Source organism: Aegilops tauschii, chromosome 1 (assembly GCF_002575655.3).
Source record: "Aegilops tauschii subsp. strangulata cultivar AL8/78 chromosome 1, Aet v6.0, whole genome shotgun sequence".
Classification (NCBI taxonomy): Eukaryota; Viridiplantae; Streptophyta; class Magnoliopsida; order Poales; family Poaceae; genus Aegilops; species Aegilops tauschii.
In genome coordinates this window covers 88061595-88081032 of record NC_053035.3, presented here as the reverse complement: position 1 = coordinate 88081032, position 19438 = coordinate 88061595, and the positions used below count along the sequence as shown (strand labels likewise).

At 49.0% G+C, this 19438-nt stretch overlaps 1 long non-coding RNA gene across 2 annotated transcripts; it reads left to right on the top strand.

Annotated features, from left to right (window-relative positions):
- The first annotated feature begins 4306 nt into the window (after positions 1–4306).
- LOC120973530 (uncharacterized) lies at positions 4307–7872 on the top strand. Of its 2 annotated transcripts, none has more exons than XR_005768563.2 (2): positions 4307–4865; positions 7578–7872. It is a non-coding gene; the product is annotated as an uncharacterized lncRNA (long non-coding RNA). The 2 variants fall into 2 exon arrangements; XR_006669924.1 differs by lacking the exon at positions 4307–4865 and adding an exon at positions 5682–6713.
- The last annotated feature ends 11566 nt before the right edge of the window (positions 7873–19438 follow it).

Below are 19438 nucleotides of genomic sequence, written 5' to 3'. Positions count from 1 at the left end.
CAAACACTTGCGAAAATATTTACATTATAGAAATAAAGGCCCACAGCCGGAGTTCATTACATTTACTTTACAAGCCCAGTGGCTGGACTTGTCGCTTAACAAAAAGTTCAGCAAAGATAAAAGCAGAACGGCTTCAGGCACCGGCCGCATCGGGTTTCATGATCGTCGACTCCTTGATGACCCACAAGTATAGGGGGTCAATTGTAGCTCTTTTCGATAAGTAAGAGTGTCGAACCCAACGAGGAGCAGAAGGAAATGACAAGTAGTTTTCAGTAATGTAATGTCTGCAAGTGCTGAAACTGTAAGTAGCGAGTAGTTTGATAGCAAGATAATTTGTAATGAGCAAGTAACGATAATTGTAACAAGTATGCCGCAAGGCAGACCAATCCTTTTGAGGCAAAGGACAGGCCAAAACGGTCTCTTATAATAAGCAAAGCGTTCTTGAGGTACACGGGAATTTCATCTAGTCACTTTCATCATGTTGGTTTGATTTGTGTTCGCTACTTTGATAATTCGATATGTGGGTGGACCGGTGCTTAGGTACTGTTCTTACTTGAACAAACCTCCTACTTATGATGAACCCTCCCGCAAGCATCCGCAACTACGAGAAAAGTATTAAGGATAAATCCTAACCATAGCATTAAACTATAGGATCCAATCGGTCCCTTACGGAATAGTGCATAAACTGGGGTTTAAGTTTCTGTCACTCTCGCAACCCACCATCTATTTACTACTCCACAATGCATTCCCTTAGGCCCAAAGATGGTGAAGTTTCATGTAGTCGACGTTCACATGACACCACTAAGGGAATCACAACATACATACTATCAAAATATCGAACACATATCAAGTTCACATGATTACTTGCAACATGATTTATCCCGTGACCTCAAGAACAAAAGTAACTACTATCAACATGCTCATGATCAGAGGGGTATTAATATGCATAATGGATCTGAACATATAATCTTCCACCAAATAGACCATATAGTAATCAACTACAAGATGTAATCAACACTACTAGTCACCCCCTAGCAACAATCTATAGTTCCGGCAACAAGATTGAATACAAGAGATGAACTAGGGTTTGAGATGAGATGGTGCTGGTGAAGATGTTGATGGAGATTGCCCTCCCCAAGATGGGAGAGTTGTTGGTGATGATGATGACGATGATTTCCCCCTCCGGGAGGGAAGTTCCCCTAGCAGAATCGCTCCGCCGGAGGGCAAAAGTGCTCCTGCCCAAATTCCGCCTCGAGGCGGCGACGCTCCGTCCCGAAAGTATTATCCTGATTTTTTCTAGGTCAAAAGCACTTATATACCAGAAGATGGGCACTGGAGGTGGGCCGAGGAGGGCACAATACACCAGGGCGCGCCAGGGGGCCTGGCGCGCCCAGGTGGGTTGTGCCCACCTGGTGGCCCCCCTCTGGTAGTTATTGGCTCCAACATTCCTTAAATATTCCATAAAAAATCTCCGTGAAGTTTCAGCTCATTTGGAGTTGTGGAGAATAGGTAGCCTAACGTAGCTTTTTCAGGTCCAGATTTCCAGCTGCCAGAATTCTCCCTCTTGGTGTGTACCTTGCAAATTATGAGAGAAAAGGCATTAGAATTACTCCAAAAAGCATTATTATAGATAAAAACATTATAAAAGCAGTAGGAAAACATGATGCAAAATGGACGTATCAACTCCCCCAAGCTTAGACCTTGCTTGTCCTGAAGCGAAAACCGAAATCGAAAAACATGTCCACATGCTTTGAGAGAGAGGTGTCAATAAAAACAAAATACAGACATAGAAGTATCATGTTGATTATTATAACAGCAACAAATTTAAACATAAGACTTTAATAATAGAACTTGCATCATATACTTCCTATGAATAAGTAGCAGTTCATCACACAATCAAAGTATAAAGCAAAACCTCTATTAGAAACCAACAAACTATGTTCTCAGTCAACTTTGCAACTACAATTCATCATCTTTTTAGGAAAGGGTCACGTGTTAGAGCCCTTAAGCAAGTCCACTGATAACCCACAAGTATAGGGGATCAATTGTAGCCTCTTTCGATAAGTAAGAGTGTCGAACCCAACGAGGAGCTAAAGGTAGAACAAATATTCCCTCAAGTTCTATCGACCACCGATACAACACCACGCACGCTTAACGTTCGCTTTACCTAGAACAAGAATGAAACTAGAAGTGCTTTGTAGGTGTTGTTGGATAGGTTTGCAAGATAATAAAGAGAACGTAAATAAAAAGTAGGGGCTGTTTAGATAAAGACACAATAAAGTTAGTATAGCGGGTGTGGAAAAGTGGTGGTAGGAGATGCAAAATTGTCCCTAAGCAATTGACTACTTTACTAGACCAATTGCAAGTTTTATGTGGGAGAGGCCACTGCTAGCATGTAATCCCTGACTTGGAATTCTATGCACTTATGATTGGAACTATTGGCAAGCATCCGCAACTACTAACGTTCATTAAGGTAAAACCCAATCATAGCATTAAGATATATTGATCCCCCTTCAATCCCGTATGCATCAATTTCTATGCTAGGTTGAAGCTTCTGTCACTCTTACCCTCCAATACATAGTCCTATCAACATACAACTAACACTATGGTGTGATCCACGCGCGCGCTCATATTATGGGCACCAAACACTACTAGGAAAAGGCCTGCTAGTGGCGCACATGTTTTGGCTACTAATGGCGCACGTGCGCCACTAGCATCACGCCATTAGATTTTTTTACTAATGGCGCACCAGGGAGTGCGCCATTAGTATATCCCACGGCGCGCCATTACTATCTGACTTAGTAATGGCGCACCACACAGAAGTGCGCCATTACTAACAATTTTTTACTACTCCAGCCCGAGCACACTTAACTTCGCAGTTCTATCCAACCCCAGCACCAGCTCACTTCACAGGCACTTGTTGATATATCTATCATATCAATCCTATTAAACCTTGTTGATGTCTAGGACTTTGTTCATGTTCATGAGTGTGATGAAATTTTGAAAAAATATTTCAAACTTCCTGGTCATATTACGTATCATATTTTGAAAAAAAAAATTCCAAAAAAAGTTTTCTTGAAACCAATTTTTTCCTGTTACTAGTGGCGCACCTAGCAAATGGTGCGCCACTAGTAAGTTTGAAATTTGTTTCATTTTTCCCCCTCTAGATCTTAAAAGCCCCGTATCTTTCGTTCTGTTAGGTTTTTGGGGATTTTGAAGATGTTGAATGGGGTTCCCCCGTTCAATTCGTCTTTTCAAGTAGATGATTTTTCATATAAAAAACTTTTTAATCCGAGTTCGTATGCAAAAGTTATGCCCATTTTACAAATTCCAGAGAGATTTTGCAAATAAAGTCGAAATTCATATTTGTAAATTTTCCCAACAACTAGACCACATATCACATGGGAAACTTATTTTATTTTATTTTTTTGACATTTCCATCATTTTCTTTTATTTTTTCTAAAACTAAAAAGGCGGTCCATGGGGGGGTGCATTCGGTGGAATTTTTGGGCAAAGTTAGTAATGGCGCACCGTGGGTGTGGTGCGAATTTTTAGTGGTGGCGCACCGAGGGTGTGGTGCGCCATTACTAGTTAAAACTAGTAATGGCGCACTGTCCCCTCGGTGCACCATTACTAGTATTGAAAAAAAATTGTTAGTAGTGGCGCACCGAGGGTGTGGTGCGCCATTACTAGTTAAACTAGTAATGGCGCACTATCCCCTGGTGCGCCATTACTAGTTTTTGAAATAAAATTAAAAAAATTGTTAGTAGTGGCGCACTGTGGATGTGGTGCGCCATTAGTATTTGGACACTAATGGCGTACCAACACATGGTGCGCCATTAGTATATAGTAGTGGCGCACCACATGTGTGGTGCGCCGTTAGTGTCCATATATCTATAGCCCTTTTCCTAGTAGTGAAAGGACAGCAACATAACCACAAGCAAATTCAACCAATCATAGCAATTCACCAATTACCGATAGGACAACGAAAATCTACTCAGACATCATAGGATGGCAACACATCATTGGATAATAATATGAAGCATAAAGCACCATGTTCAAGTAGAGGGTACAGCGGGTTGTGGGAGAGTGGACCGTTGTAGATAGATGGGGGAAGGTGATGGAGATGTTGGTGAAGATGACGGAGGTGTTGGTGTAGATTCACTACAAGAAACCTGTTAATCCATGACGGATTTCTGATGACGTTTTCGGAAACTGTCATGGACGGCCCGGCAGAGCCCTGCAAGCCCTCCAAAGCCCGCAAAAGCCCGCCTAGACTTCACCCATATAAAAAGCTAACCCTAACCCTCATCCCCTCCCTCCTCCGCAGCTCCCTCCTGATTCCCCATCGTCCCTCCCACATCGCCGCCACCAACCATCTCCTCGCCTCCCTCCTGTCATTGCTCGCCATTGGCCCTCCCCCTTCTCTCCTCTCACCTCGCAGCACCAGTAGCTACCAGATCCGCCGCATCCCTCACGCCGCAGCCAACGCCCGCCGGTTCCGGTGACTCCACCACCGCGCAACACATAGATGAGCTGGTCTCTGACCCCTCGTCCTCCAAGCCAGTTGGATCCGCCGCACCCGTTCCCCTGCGCTCGCCTGTGACGCCTAGCCTGTGGCTAGGGTTTCGGCTGCAGATCGCGTCCATCCTCGGCACGTCTCCGGCGGCTTCGCTCCATTGCACACCGCGCGGACTCGCGCCATCTCCACCTTCTGGATGGCTTCTCCTAGCTCAGTGTGTTCGCCCGCGTTGGGCTGCACGGCGGCGACCCCAACCTCCTCTGCCACATCTCTGGCGCGGCTGTGCATCCTGTGGCGACCTCCTTTGCAGCATTTGGACCACTAGAGGCCCTCCCTTGCCCAGGTGAGCACCTCAAACCCCATCTTTCTCTCCCGTCGGCATCTTTTTTTTTAGGATGGGCTTTATCTGACTGAACGTGCTCATCCATATAAATAAACAGGTAATGATTCAACCTAAATATTTATAGGTTCATGTAAGTATTTGAACATATAATTTTCACCAAATTGTTATAGGTTCTGCCATCTAATTCTCACCCAATACATAAAGATGTCAGGAACACCCAGAGTTTGGAAAAGGCACTTGGTGCATTCATACCAAGGAAGACCTTCCCGATTTCCTAGCATGGCCCTGCAGTTTACTAATGCATTTTTAGTTATGGATCATAGATTTAAAAATTGTTGGTTCCAGAAAACGGGGGATAGTTACATTCGAGTAATTTAACAAGTACAGAAGTGTTGTTTAGAGGAATTCTGTAGCCATGGGCATTGATAGTCCCAACTATTGTTTTGTGAGTGGGCAGTACAGGCTGAATAGAGTAGAATAGAGTCAAAATTTGGTGAGAGATAATTGCAGCCTATGTGTAGCATTATGTATGTCTGCATGCAAAAAAACTCCCCATTACACACATATTCAAATTCAAAATCAGAGAAGCTTGATTCTCAATGACTAGATAGCTAGTAAATGAACCTTTACATTTGTTTACAAGAAGTTCCCTGAACCCGTGATCTAAACTGCAGGTTCAACAACACTGTTAAATGCAATCTATAGTGCAGGTCACTATTCTGAACAAGTTCCTGTTCTGCACGCATACAACATACTAGCGTCTTGCTGCCGCGCCATATAGATTGATAAATTGATTTTTCTCTAAAGTAGGTAAGAGCATATGTTGTTGCAAAGTATATGAATATCTTTTTGTTGATGTAGCTGATTGTTTATTTCTTTTATCTAATAAGGGGAAGTGGTCTGTATGTTTTGAAGGGGAGAATATTTGAGTTGTAAAATTGATTATGCCTCTCCTGTCCTTCACATCTGGACGGAGGGAACACATAACAGAAGTCTCAATATATCGGTGACATAGTCTGTTAAGAACCGATTCACATACATATCATATATACAAGAGCTAGGCAATCCATTTTACAGTTTGTAGGTACGATGCATTTTTTTCATGTGTGAATCTAGGAGAGGTGGTACTAAAAGGTTGGCCTTTGTGTCAGGTAGAAGAGATGTTTAGATACAAAATTAGATACAAAAAGGTCGCAGGTAGAAGAGATGTCTAGATATTTGAGTTACCGCTAGCGTGCTCCAATTAACAGGTAGAGATCATGGGCTATTCGAAAGGAGAGTAGGATATGTTCAGAACAACAATTAAAAATGCAAGAAAACCATGCTTGGCTTTCTTTAGCAACAGTTCACTTCCACTTCTACCTGATTGTACCTCTTTAATGTCCATGATGGTTTTCTGCTCTGCATACAGTATGGGTCAAAAGTCCAAATGGCGAAAAAGGCGCTGACGCCGTTACTTGGAAACAATAATTAACTTTTGTAGTTTGTTTACCTTCTTTGTCTCCCGAGTATACTTTGTGTGTCCATACTTCTGTTCCAAAAAGAAAATTGTAAGTAACAATGAAAGAAAGAAGAATTGATTACCTGACTTCTTCATTACTGCCTTGATGTCTTATTCAATTATTGCCTGACTTCTTAATATACTTGGATGAATAATCCTTTTGTTTTCCCTTCTTTTTGGGGTTTGCAAGCAACAGTTTATATGATGCTGAGTTTTTTTGCTTATTATAGTAGAAGTGATGGGTTTGTACTATTGTATTTCTGGAAATGCGTATTCACAGAATTGCAATCTGAAGGAGCGATGGAAGTGAAGATTGCATGCTTTTTCTTTAAGATACCTAATAGATGGTATATTATTTTCGCTTCAGATTTAAGAGTGTTCGATCTGCTACATCGTGCATTTGTTCAGTCTCAAAATTTCAGTATTATTCCTAGCATATTCTCTATTTCTCGGTATTATTCACACCACGTCATTGGTGAAAGCCTACTGGAAAGAATAATTAATTAATGGTGTGCTAGTAATCTTTAAACTAAAATGTTAGGTATACAACCAGAACTATACAAAAAAAGAGATCAGGTATATTCCCTTGAATTATATACTTAATACATTTTCATGTGGGGGCTCTTTGTAGAAAGCAATTGAGATAATAATCAGGAATAGAGAATATGCTAGTAATCCTGCTAGTAAAGATAATAATCAGGAAGTGGCATATATACAATTTCAACACATGCTCTATCTCAATTCTTCATACCATCTCATACTGAAGTGAGGGCAAAGATGATTATGTACCTTGTATGCCATGAAGGCTAATCAGTAAATTAGAGAATGCATGTTTTTTTATTCCAACATATGTCATTGTTCTTCACAACTCCCAGGTGTTGTTAATCTAGATGTGAAGGTTATCGTACTAAGTGGATCATTTAATTCCCTAAAATGCTCTTGCCTTTGAGTGGTTTTTATTTCACATTACATGCAAAAGGCTAGTTTATTAACATAATTACTTTTAATTGATGAAGAAAGTATGCCTCCAGTATTACTATTCTGCTTTTTCTTAGCGTGTGTTGCCCACATTTTTATGCTACCTTGATATAGTAGTGGTGTGTGCATCAGATGATTGCTTGGAAAATCAACTAATTATTGCTCTTTGTATTCATTTGGGAGCTGGCTGTTATAACTTATTATCATTCTGATGTGTTTTGGATTCTTTGCAGATTTTGCAGTTAGTCCGTGTTACTGGAGATTAAAGTTTTTCAGCAGGATTACTTGGGTCCAATTAGCTGCGTGGAAGTGGCTGTGTAGTGTTGGAGATTAAAATCACCCAGTAGTGCTTTTTCAACGGAGTCATGTTACTCGATTTTTTTAAATGCTTATAGCGCCTTCTAGATATGCTTGTGATGTTTTGATATTAATTTTGTTTTTCAAAATCAGACCAGATTGTAGGAAATTTGTATTGTCTTGTGAACAAATGCTATTTTTTGAATGAATATAATTTGTTGTCTTTGTAAATTGTGATGCATCGATAAAACAGGCTGGACTAAAAAAGGGGCAAATGGGGGTGGGATGGAATGAAATTATTAGTCTGACTGGAACGAAATTATTAGGCCAAAACCCTAACTGGGCCCATGCTCGCCTCCATGTTAGATCCATGTAGGCGCCATGTTAGGTCCACGTTGATTCCAGGTCATGTAAATCGGTGACGGTCTGTTCCGTCATATCCTAGTTTGGGCCGGGCGGGCCTGGGGCAGATCCTTCACGACCAATAACCGCCATGGAAGGTTAGATGTGAAATTATGACGCGATATACATGACGGATTTCTAATCCGTCATGGGTGGGCACGCATGACAGTTTTTGGATGATTTGTGATGGACCAGGACCGTCATGTATTAACAACTTTCTTGTAGTGATTGCGGTGATGACGATGGCCCCGGCGGCGTTCCGGCGCCACCGGAAGAGAGGGGGAGAGAGCCCCATTCTCTTCTTCTTCCTTGACCTTCTCCCTAGATGGGAGAAGGGTTTCCCCTCTGGTCCTTGGCTTCCATGGCATGGGAGGGGCGAGAGCCCCTCCAAGATTGGATCTGTCTCTCTGTCTCTCTCTGTTTCTGCGTTCTCACATTCTGGCCTTTCACCATTTCTTATATTCCGGGAGATTCGTAACTCCGATTGGGCTGAAATTTGGACACGATTTTTATCCGGATATTGGCTTTCTTGCGACGAAAGAAGGGCACCAACCACCTTACGGGGTGGCCACGAGGGTCAGGGGCGCGCCCCCTTCCTCGTGGCCCCCTCGGGCATCATCTCGCGTTGATTCTTCTTCCAAAAAATCACATATGTCGGCGTTCTGGGAACGGGGGTCCCCAGACCTGCCTGCCTGCGGCCCACGGCTGTCGGTGTGGAACGACACCTATGGGATCACAAGAATCCCTACTACGGTTGCCAGGGCGCGGGGTTGCGAGAAGAGCAGGGCTAGTAGACAGCACAAGGATCATTTACCCAGGTTCGGGCCGCAAGGATGCGTAAAACCCTAGTCCTGCTTTGGTGGGTGTATTTCAGAGAGTTCCTGAGCTCTCGAACTAGCTGTGGTCAGTGCGTGGTTCGAAAGAGCCGAATCCTTCTCCAGTATGCCATGGGCCTCCTTTTATAGTCGGAAGGGGCTGCCACAGTGGCACACAGGAGGTGGTAAGGTGTACAGTGCCCTGAGCTTATCGCTCGTATTACAGGACAAGACGCATTTAATGCGTAGCTTAGGTGTCCCCTTGCTTTATTGGGGACGGGGCGAGGCCCGTCCCGTCCGTCCACGCTCCTCCTTGCTTTGACACGCGCCCTGGCCAGTGAGGCGCGTGGTGCCATGTAGGCAGGCAAGCAGCTGAGGTGGCGCAGTGGCGGAGCCTTCAGGAAGATCTGCATGCCACCACGCAGGCGCTCGATGAGTTGGCCTGGGAGCTGCATGTTTCCATGCAGGTGCCCGCCGAGCTGGTTGGGCTGGCAGCTGCATGTGAACGGCGGTGGAAGCTTGGTTGGCGTGGGCCTGGCGGTGGCCCTGCTGGCGTCCTTGGTGAGGGCCTTGCCGGGTGGCCCGGCAAGGGTCTTGCCGTGTGGCTCGGCAAGGGTCTTGCCATGGCACGCTGTCGTCCCCGGCAAGGGCCTTGCCGGGGGTCTGGTGGCCTTCCTCGGCAAGGATCTTGCCGAGGATCGTCGTCTTCTAATCATCATCTGATCTTGAATATGTCTTCACAAAGATCTGCATGCCACCACGGAGGCGCCTCCCGAGCCCTGGCCCAACGTGATGTTGGAGACCGTGGGCTCAAGGGTGGCTCGCTCTCTTGGTGCGGGGCGAGCTGTCCCGGCAAGGATCTTGCCGGGGCTGCTGAGGCTGCCCCGGCAAGGGTCTTGCCGGGGGAACATGCTTCGTCCCTCTGCTCTTAGTGGTCTTGGCCTTGGCGTTGCTCTTATTATCTTGGGCTTTGGTCTTACCTTGGCTCACCTCCCCTGTTCTGCTTGGCGTGACTGTAGGCGCGGCTCCGACTGCCCGTGCACAGGTATAGGGGTACAAAAACGCACCCCTCTTTTTGTACACCGACAAGAGCCCCCGGGCTTGGGCCACACATAAGCGCGACACGTTGTTGGGCCAGGCCCAAAACAGTGCGCGGGCAGGCGGGGCGGTTTTTACCACGGTAAAACTTTTCGCACGCGGCGCTTCCCACGACCCGCGCGCGCGGCGTGGCGTGGAGGGGTGCGCGTGACGTGGGCAGCATGCGTGGGGCAATTCCCGCATGCATGCGCCATATCGTAGTAAAATAGGCGGTTCCCGCCTTCCCCATAAAAAGAGGGAGGCGTGGAGGCGCGGCTCATTTACCGCACGGGGCTGGGTCGCGGTCTTCAAGGCGTCCACACCCCATGATCACGGGGTGGGGAGAGGTCGCCTCACCCGTCCCCTCGATTCTGCACGTTCGCCACGCGTCCTTCATGCACTTAGGGTGGCAAGCGGTGGAGGCGGGAAACCGAGCCGTCGCTTGTTGGGGCAGCGGGTCGGTCCCGATTCCCTACGCCTCTGGTGGCTGGATTGGCCGAGCGGGGCGGCCGAGCCCCGACCCCGCTCCCTTATAAGGAGGGGGAAGGGGAGATGGCGTCCCGCACTCTTCTGTCATCTATCTCCTCTCGCTTCTGCTTCTTCCTTTCACTCGCCATGGAGAAAGGGAATCCTGGTCCTTCGACGGTGGCGGCGAGGGTCGCCGCTCGACAGCGCGTCCCTCCTCCTCCTGAGCCCGCGGTGGTGGAGCCGGCCGTGAGGGGAAGGGGGAGGGGGCGAGGCCGTGGGTGAGGCCGGAGCAGAGGTCGCAGTGCTCGGGGAAGAGGAGGACAGGGCAGCACGCCGGCTTCGCCCCCTCCAATGACGCCTTTTCCGATAGAAGGCCATGTCGGAGACCATCCCCGCGAGTTCTTCATCAGGATGCGCCGGCCTCCGCGTCGCCGTCTTCGTCTTCCCGCCCTGTTTGCTCAGGAGATGGAGCGTGACCCGCCCCAATCCCTAAGATTGCACATCATGGGCTGTGGGAATGGGGGCATGTGGGTCGACGTCGAATTCCCGGCTCCTCGGGTCATGTACCTCCGTCACGGATGGAAGACGTTCGCTCGTATCCACAGCCGATGGCGGGGCTCGTCCTCTACTTCAAATTAATGGAGGACGGCCTGCTCTCCATCAAGGTCTTCGGAGACTTCGGAACTCGCCTGAAATGCTGCGTGGAGAGCTCCTCCGACGGAGATTCCGACGATGGAAGCTCTTCCTCGAGCGAAAGTGACGAAGGAGGACAGCGGGGCAGATGACGGGGACGAGTCCGACTAGGCATCGGATGCCCCGCGCCTGGGCGGGTGCGGAAGCAGCAGCATCTGCACCTGGCCGCTCCTCCGGCAGAGTTTTGCCGGGGATGGGGCCAGCTCCTTGAACTTCTCGGGGCCGTCTCCTTGGGCGGCTGGCGTCGGGAGGCTGCGAAAGAGGAAGAGGGCGGGCGGCAAGGCCGTCAACTCGCAGTACGCGGGCACCAACGCCTTCATCGCGTATTGACGGTCTTGTCGCCTCGTCTTCCAGCTCCTTTCCCAGCACCGTCATCACCGGCCCACCCGTGGGCGGCCACCGAGGTGTTCTCTTGGCGCTTTCTTCTGCTCGTAGCTCGCCTAGGTGCCCCTTTTGCCCTTTAGCCTTCTTGACCTGCCTCCTGAGGAGAGGGACAAGAAAGGGATTACGGGCATCTTATCTCTTTTTTAGTCTGTAAGCCTTCGGGCCTTGTTAAATTTAAAGCTTGTAATCCCCTTGCTCATGTTTTTCATTCCGTATGGACTGTACCTGTGTGGGATGTTTTAAATGAAAAAGGGATGTTTGCCGGGTTTTTCGTTCGTGGGTAGACCCCGCGACAAGGAGCGAGTCCTTGTTACAATTTAAGATAAACGTTTTCACCCGGCAACAGGCCTTGCCGTCCCCCCACTTCGCTCGACCATTCTCGCGCCCTTGGCGGAGGCAGGGATGAAGCGGGCTTAGGCTCCTCGTTCTACTTCCTTGCCACCGCGACTACAACCAAATCCGGGCCCAGGAGATAATCCTTGGGTATAGAAAAAGGGGAGCACGGTGGCCTAGAAATAAAACGAGGTTTCACATATCCCAGTTCCGTTCCGAAATGCATGATAGAGGATGAAAGACTTATCTGGATCTGCAGCCCCCAACAACCTTGTCTTGCCGCGGTTGGGTCCTTGTGCTTGCAGCCCCCGGCAACTCTGGTTTGCCAGGGTCGGGACGTCGGTACGTTTCCTTTCTTCCAAGTAGCTCAGCAGAAGTGCTCATGTGCCCTGCGAACTAAGGCAGGACAGAAAAGAGACAGATAGACGTGCACTCGACCTCTAGGCTAGGGGTTAGTCGCCGCTAAGCACTATCAACCCTAACCAAGGAAGAGACTCGACCTAGCATGCATGCTATAACTTAAGCACCAGCGCTTCATTTATTTATGCTCAGGGTCTGCGCCTGGCTTTGTACAAAGGGTCACATGCCTTGCCGGCAAAGCTTGTACAAAAGGTGGCTTGCCGGGAGGCCCGGCAAACCACGCCTTTCGGGTAAAACTTGTGAAGATGCTCGATGTTCCAGGAGTTGCTCACTCGGACAGCATCTTCGGTCTCTAGGCGGACTGCGCCAGGCCTGGTGACTCGCATTACCCGATAAGGGCCTTCCCACTTCGGCGTCAACTTGTTGGAATTCTTGGCCGACTAAACGCGCCAAAGAACAAGGTCGCCTTCCTCAAAGCTTCGGGCATGAACCCTGCGGCTATGGTAGCGGCGCAAGGCTTGTTGGTAGCGTGCTGCTCTCATAGCCGCCCGAAGACGATCTTCCTCAAGGAGCGTCGCGTCATCTTGGCGCAACTGCTCTTGCTCAAGCTCATCATAAGCGAGCACTCGAGGTGACCCATATATGAGTTCCGTGGGGAGAACTGCTTCTGCCCCGTATACCAGGGCAAAAGGTTTCTGGCTGGTGGCTCGATTTGGCGTTGTCCTGATCGACCAAAGAACCGCCGGCAACTCATCAATCCAGCGCCTTCCACTCTTGTGCAGCTTGTCAAAGGTCTTCGTTCTCAGGCCTCGCAACACTTCAGCATTTGCCCTCTCCGCTTGGCCGTTGCTCCGTGGGTGTGCCACGGAAGCAAAACAGACCTTGCTACCGAGGTCTTGAATGTATTGCATGAAGGTGTGGCTTGTGAACTGCGTGCCGTTGTCGGTGATGACTCTGTTTGGCACACCAAAATGGCAGACCAGTCCCTTGAAGAACTTGACGGCTGACTGAGCAGTCACCTTTCTCACTGCTTCCACTTCCGGCCACTTTGTGAACTTGTCGATTGCAACGTACAAGTACTCAAAGCCCCCGACAGCACGGGGGAAAGGGCCCAGTATATCGAGCCCCCACACCGAGAATGGCTAGGAGAGAGGGATTGTTTGAAGGGCTTGAGCTGGTTGATGAAGCTTCTTTGAATGGAACTGACACGCTTCACACTTGGTTACTAGTGCCGTCGCATCCTGGAGGGCGGTGGGCCAGAAGAAACCTTGCCGGAACGCCTTTCCGGCAAGGGCCCTCGACCCTACGTGGGAGCCACATATGCCTCCATGTATCTCCGCCAACAGCTCCAGTCCTTCCTCCCGGGGGATGCACTTTAGTTTCACACCGTTCGGCCTTCTCCTGTACAGGACGTCATCGACGAACTGGTACAGGGCGGACCGACGGGCTACTTTCTCCGCTTCTTCCTGCTCCACAGGAAGCTCCCCTGTTTGGAGGAATTGGACGGTATGCTGCGCCCATGCCGGAGCCTGGGGCTCGACGGCAAGGACCAAAGGCATCTCTTCCGCCACGGGAGTGGTTGTCTCTACGGCCAAGGCTTGATGCCCTGCTGGAGCCAGTTGCTCTTAGGCAGGCCCAGCGTCCGCGGCAGCACCCTTGCCGGCGGCCCCAGGGGGCTCGGTAGGAAAGTAATTGCCGGGACCTGACTTCCTCCGCTTGTTCTGCCCCGTTGATGGCTCGACGGATGGTTGACTTAACCGGAGCAAAAAGGTACCTGGTTCCACAGGTAGCTTGAATGCAGCACGCTTTGGCAGGTAACCGGCGATGTCATTCTCCATTCGGGGGACGTGCTCCGCTTGGATACCGTCAAAGCGTTCCTCCAGCTTCCTCACCTCATCTACGTAGGCCTCCATCAATGAGCTCTGGTAATCCTTGTTGACCTGCCTAACAACAAGTTGCGAGTCACCCCTGACGATGACCTTCTTAACCCCGAGGTCTGCCGCGATCCTGAGACCGGCGAGCAATCCCTCGTACTCAGCAGTGTTGTTGGTGGACATCTCCCTGGGGAAGTGCATCTAGATCACGTACTTGAGGTGCTCTCCGGTGGTCGCGACGAGCAGCACACCGGCACCGGTGCCTTGCAGCGAGAAAGCCCCATCAAAGTACATGATCCAGTCGCGGTCCGCTTCCTTGCCGGGGAGAGTGGTCTCCTGGATTTCTTCGTCAGGCGTTGACGACCATTCTGCAATGAACTCCGCCAAGACTCTGCTCTAGATTGTCAGGGTACTTTCAAACTTCAAACCGAAACTTGATAGCTCCAAGGCCCATTCCACAATCCTTCCGGTTGCATCTGGGTTATGCAGTATCCGTTGCAACAGGAGGCGGGTGACGGCAGTGATCTCGTGGGCTTGGAAGTAATGAAGCAGCTTCCTCGAGGCCATAAGGAGGCCGAAGAGAAATTTTTGCACACCGGAATACCTCGACCTAGCCCCCTGCAAGAGGGAGCTGACAAAGTAAACCGGGTGCTGCATCATCTTCTTCTTCTGCACCACCTCACTCGACTGCGCGGGCACTGCCTTGGTGGCATCAGACTCTGCCGGGGGCCGCGCCTTGCCGGCACCAGGCCCTGCCGGGGGAATCTTTGGCTTGCCATCCGCTGGTTCTGCCGCCGTCACTGCCTCCTCGTCGACCTCCCTCTATGCCACCAGTGCGGCGCTGACGACTTGATTCGTCGCCGCCAGATATAGCAGCAATGGCTCTTGTGGTTTAGGCGCAACCAGTATTGGCGTGGAGGAAAGGTATTTCTTCAGATCCTGCAATGCTGCCTCGGCTTCTGGGGTCCACTCCATTGGGCCCGCCTTCTTCAAGATTTTGAAGAAAGGAAGGGCGCGCTCAGCGGACTTGGAGATGAATCGGCTCACGGCGGTGATGCAGCCGGTGAGCCGACGCACATCTTTGATCCGCTTGGGCGCCTCAATCTGCTCAATAGCCTTGATTTTGTTTGGGTTTGCCTCGATCCCGCGCTGTGACACAAAGAACCCGAGAATCTTGACGGACGGAACACCGAAGACACACTTCTCAGGGTTCAGCTTGAGGTTGATCTTGCACAGGTTGGCAAATGTCTCCTCCAGATCTTGCACAAGAGTTGGCCCGTCCTTGGTTTTGACCACTATGTCGTCCATGTATGCCTCCATATTTCTATGGAGCTAAGGTTCAAAACCAATTTGGACTGCTCTTGCGAACGTCGAGCCAGCACTCTTCAACCCGAAAGGCATCCGTAAAAAGCAATACGTACCACACGGGGTGATGAATGCTGTCTTTTCTTCATCCTCCCTTGTCATGAAGATTTGGTGGTAGCCCGAGTAGGCGTCGAGGAATGATAACAGATCACACCTGGCCGTGGAGTCAACAATATGGTCGATGCGCGGCAACGGGAAGGGATCCTTAGGACAAGCCTTATTGATATCTGTGTAATCAATACATAGCCTCCACTTCCCATTCGCCTTGCGCACCACCACCGGATTGGCCAACCACGTCGGGTGGAGCACTCCTCTCACCAAACCTGCCGCTTCCAACTTCCTGATCTCCTCCGTGATGAACTCCTGCCTCTCCAGAGCCTACTTTCTGACCTTCTGCTTGACGGGCTGCGCATGAGGGCAGACAGCTAGGTGGTGCTCAATCACCTCCCTGGGAATACCGGGGATGTCGGATGCTTGCCACGCGAACACGTGGACATTCGCCCGCAGGAAGGTGACGAGCGCGCCTTCCTATTTGCTGTCGAGGGTGGAGCCTATGGTGAAGGCCCCTCCCGTGCCATCCTCCCTGGCGGACACCTTCTTGGTCTGCGGTGGCTCAGCTCTGGATTTCTTGCTCTTGCCGATAGAGCTCTCTGGCACGTCCTCGATGGTAGCGTAGCACTCCGAAGAGGCGTGCTTGCCGGAGTGGGTGCGAGAGGTCTTGCCGGGCTTCCCCTTCCCTTCCGGGCCTCCAGCGGCAGGAGCAGGTCCCTTGACAGCAGCTGCTGCAACTGCTTCCCGGTAGAGTTGGTCGGCGCAGATTAGCGCGTCCTTCTTGTCGGAGGGGACGGAGGTGATGGTCAACGGCCCGGGCATCTTTAGCATGTTGTAGGCGTAGTGTGATGCCGCCGTGAACTTGGCTAGTGCCGGGCGGCCGAGGATCCCGTTGTAGGGCAAGGGGATCTCGGCCACGTCGAAGATGATCCTCTCCATCCTATAGTTTAACTCTCCTCCAAACGTCACGGGCAGTGTGACCTTCCCCTTCGCCTGGCTCCTCCCCGGATTGACCCCTTGAGACGTACCCATTTCCTCGAGGTCTCCATCAGGAATTTGCAGTCTTTTGATCACGATAGGCGAGATCAAGTTCAGGCCGGCCCCACCGTCAACCAACATCTTGTTCACCTTGAGGTTGCGTATCGTTGGTGAGACCAACAATGGCAAACACCCGACCGCGGTTGTGCGGTCAGGGTGGTCCTCGGCGTCAAAGATGAGGGGCGTGCTAGACCACTGCTGTAATCTCACGCGCCCACTGCTTGAGCTAGTGTTTAGAAGTATGCAGCGAGGCGCCACCATCGATGCACATGGCCTCCATAGCCTTCTGGAACTCTTGCTCACCGGACTCGTCATCCTCGTCGTGATCATTGTCTTCTTGTTTCTTGTCACGGCCCCGGGCGGGCCTTTCTTGCTGGTTGTCCTTGCCGCGGCGGCCTCCTTGGCCGCCACGCTTCTTGCCGGATCCCTCGGAACCATCCAGGTCTTTCTCCTTGTCCCGCCTCTCATACTCAGCTTTTTGCTTCTCAGCAAGCAGCTCGACTTGTCGGCGGTTCTGGAGGTCGTGGCCCTTGGTGCGGTGGATCTTGCAATATTGCTTGCCGGAGCTTCCTGGCTTGTCTCTTGGATGAAGAGTTTGATAGCGCGTCCGATGCCTAGAGGAGTCCCAATCAGTCCTGCGCGATCCCGGATATTGGTCACTTGTATTGTATACGCTTCCGCCACCCGCAATAAGTCTTCTCGAGCCTCACTCCGACGCTCGAAGAGCTGTAGTCTTCTGGAATCATATCACTCGCTTCGCGGTGATATTTTCACCACCGTTATTATCGTGAGTTAGTAGTTGCCACCCCATCCGCCGTTTTGTTTTAGCGGCGCGCATGTAATAAATTGTTGGGCAGTCTCTGCTCAACCTTGTATTATATTTAGTACTCCTGGTATTTTCCTTCTGTGACCAAGATATTGTCTACCAGTGAGAAGGAATTCTTCCTCGCTGGTCCGTAAAAGGGATTGGTCTCTCAATAATTATTTTATTGAAAAACCGGTCGTGACATGAAAGAAGGGCACCAACCACCTTACGAGGTGGCCACGAGGATCAGGGGCGCGCCCCCTGTCTCGTGGCCCCCTCGGGCATCGTCTCGCGTTGATTCTTCTTCCCAAAAATCACATATATTCCAAACAAAATCTCCGCAATTTTTATCCCGTTTGGACTCCGTTTGATATGGATTTTCTGCGAAACAAAAAACATGCAACAAACATGAACTGGCACTGGGCACTGGATCATTATGTTAGTCCCAAACATAGTATAAAAAGTTTCCAAAAGTATATGAAAGTTGTATAATATTGGCATGGAACGATTATAACTTACCGTCGTATCATCCACATACTCGACCATCATATAGTCTTCTATGATTGCTAACACTCACCTTGTACTCATGAGCAAAACGTTTCAACCGGACACATAGAAAGATAGGGGCTTAGAGTTTTGCCTCCCAACATGCTCACCTCATGGGTGATGTCAACAATAATAACTCATGCTATCTATATTCAGCTAGACATATGTGCCTAGATCTTTCCTCACCACATGATGCTTTCCAAAGGAGAAAAATAAAAGGAATAGAAGGGAAACTTTGACTCTTTGCATAAAAGTAAATACATAAAAGTAAAGGATAGGCCCTTCGCAGAGGGAAGCAGAGGTTGACATCCACTTATTTGTTTGTATGCTCAATCCCTTAGTGCAAGAGAACATCACGTTACATTGCCCCTTAAGATGACAACCTTTATTATGCAGTCTGTGCTTTTATTCTTTGTCATCCAAGTTTGTGTAACGCTCAATTTTGTCTTACACTAAACAATCTCACACATTTAGAAGCAATTTTTATTGCCTTTTTGCACCGATGACAACTTACTTGAGGGACCTTGCTCAATCCCTAGGTAGGTATGGTGGACACTTGAAAAAGATTTGGGTTTAAGGGTTTTTGGATGCACAAGTAGTATCTCTACTTAGTGCAGAATTTTGACTAGCAAAGATAGGAGGCAAGCATCACATGTTAAAGGATCTATGACAATATGACTTCTATGTGAATATAAACATACATAAACCATTACATTGTCTTCCTTGTCCAACGTCAACAATTTCGGCATATAATATTTTGGTGAGGGTTCACAGTCACAAAAGATTTCTAGGAGAGTATATTTATATGTGAATCTTCCCTTCCATTATTAACTCTTTCATGAGTTGCATCACTGACCAATGCTATGTTTGTCAATCTCTAATAAAATTCTCTTACTTATACGTTTCCTTGTGTGGTGCTATCACTTACCATAGGATTAGTATATGATCTTATTGATTTATTCCCTTTCTTTTGTTTGCTTTCTTTCTCTTTTTCTTTTCTTTATTTGCAACAAGGAAGTAAAGAAAGTAAAAACTCGAGCTAACTTTATTATATAACTTGCACACGATAACAATGATAGATCACTAAGCAAACTCTCAAGGAAGAAAAGATCGAACTAAACTTTATTCATCTAAGCAAAATATTGAACTAAGATAAGTAAAGGCAAAAAGATAGTGGGATGATACGATACCGGGGCACCTCCCCCAAGCTTGGCGGAAGCCAAGGGGAGTGCCCATACCCAATACTCAGTTCTCCTTTGGTGGTGAAGAAGGTGATGAAGCGATCCTGTCCTTGAGGGTCAAGAGATCCTTCCTCCTCCTCCTCGGTCTTCATCAGCCAAGCATCTTCTTCCATGTTGTTGGAGAAGTAGTAAGACATGATGCCTCGTTTGATAAATCTGACTAGAAACGGCAAGAAAAGAGAACAGAGGATTTCTTCGTGATACGGTGGTTAACAGGTTCGGGAAGTAAATATAGAATTTTTATCTTGCAGGAAAAGTATACAGAAGAAAAACGGAGTCCGGAAGGTGCCCCAAGTGGGCACAACCCACCAGGGCGCGCTAGGCATGCCTGGCGCGCCCTGGTGT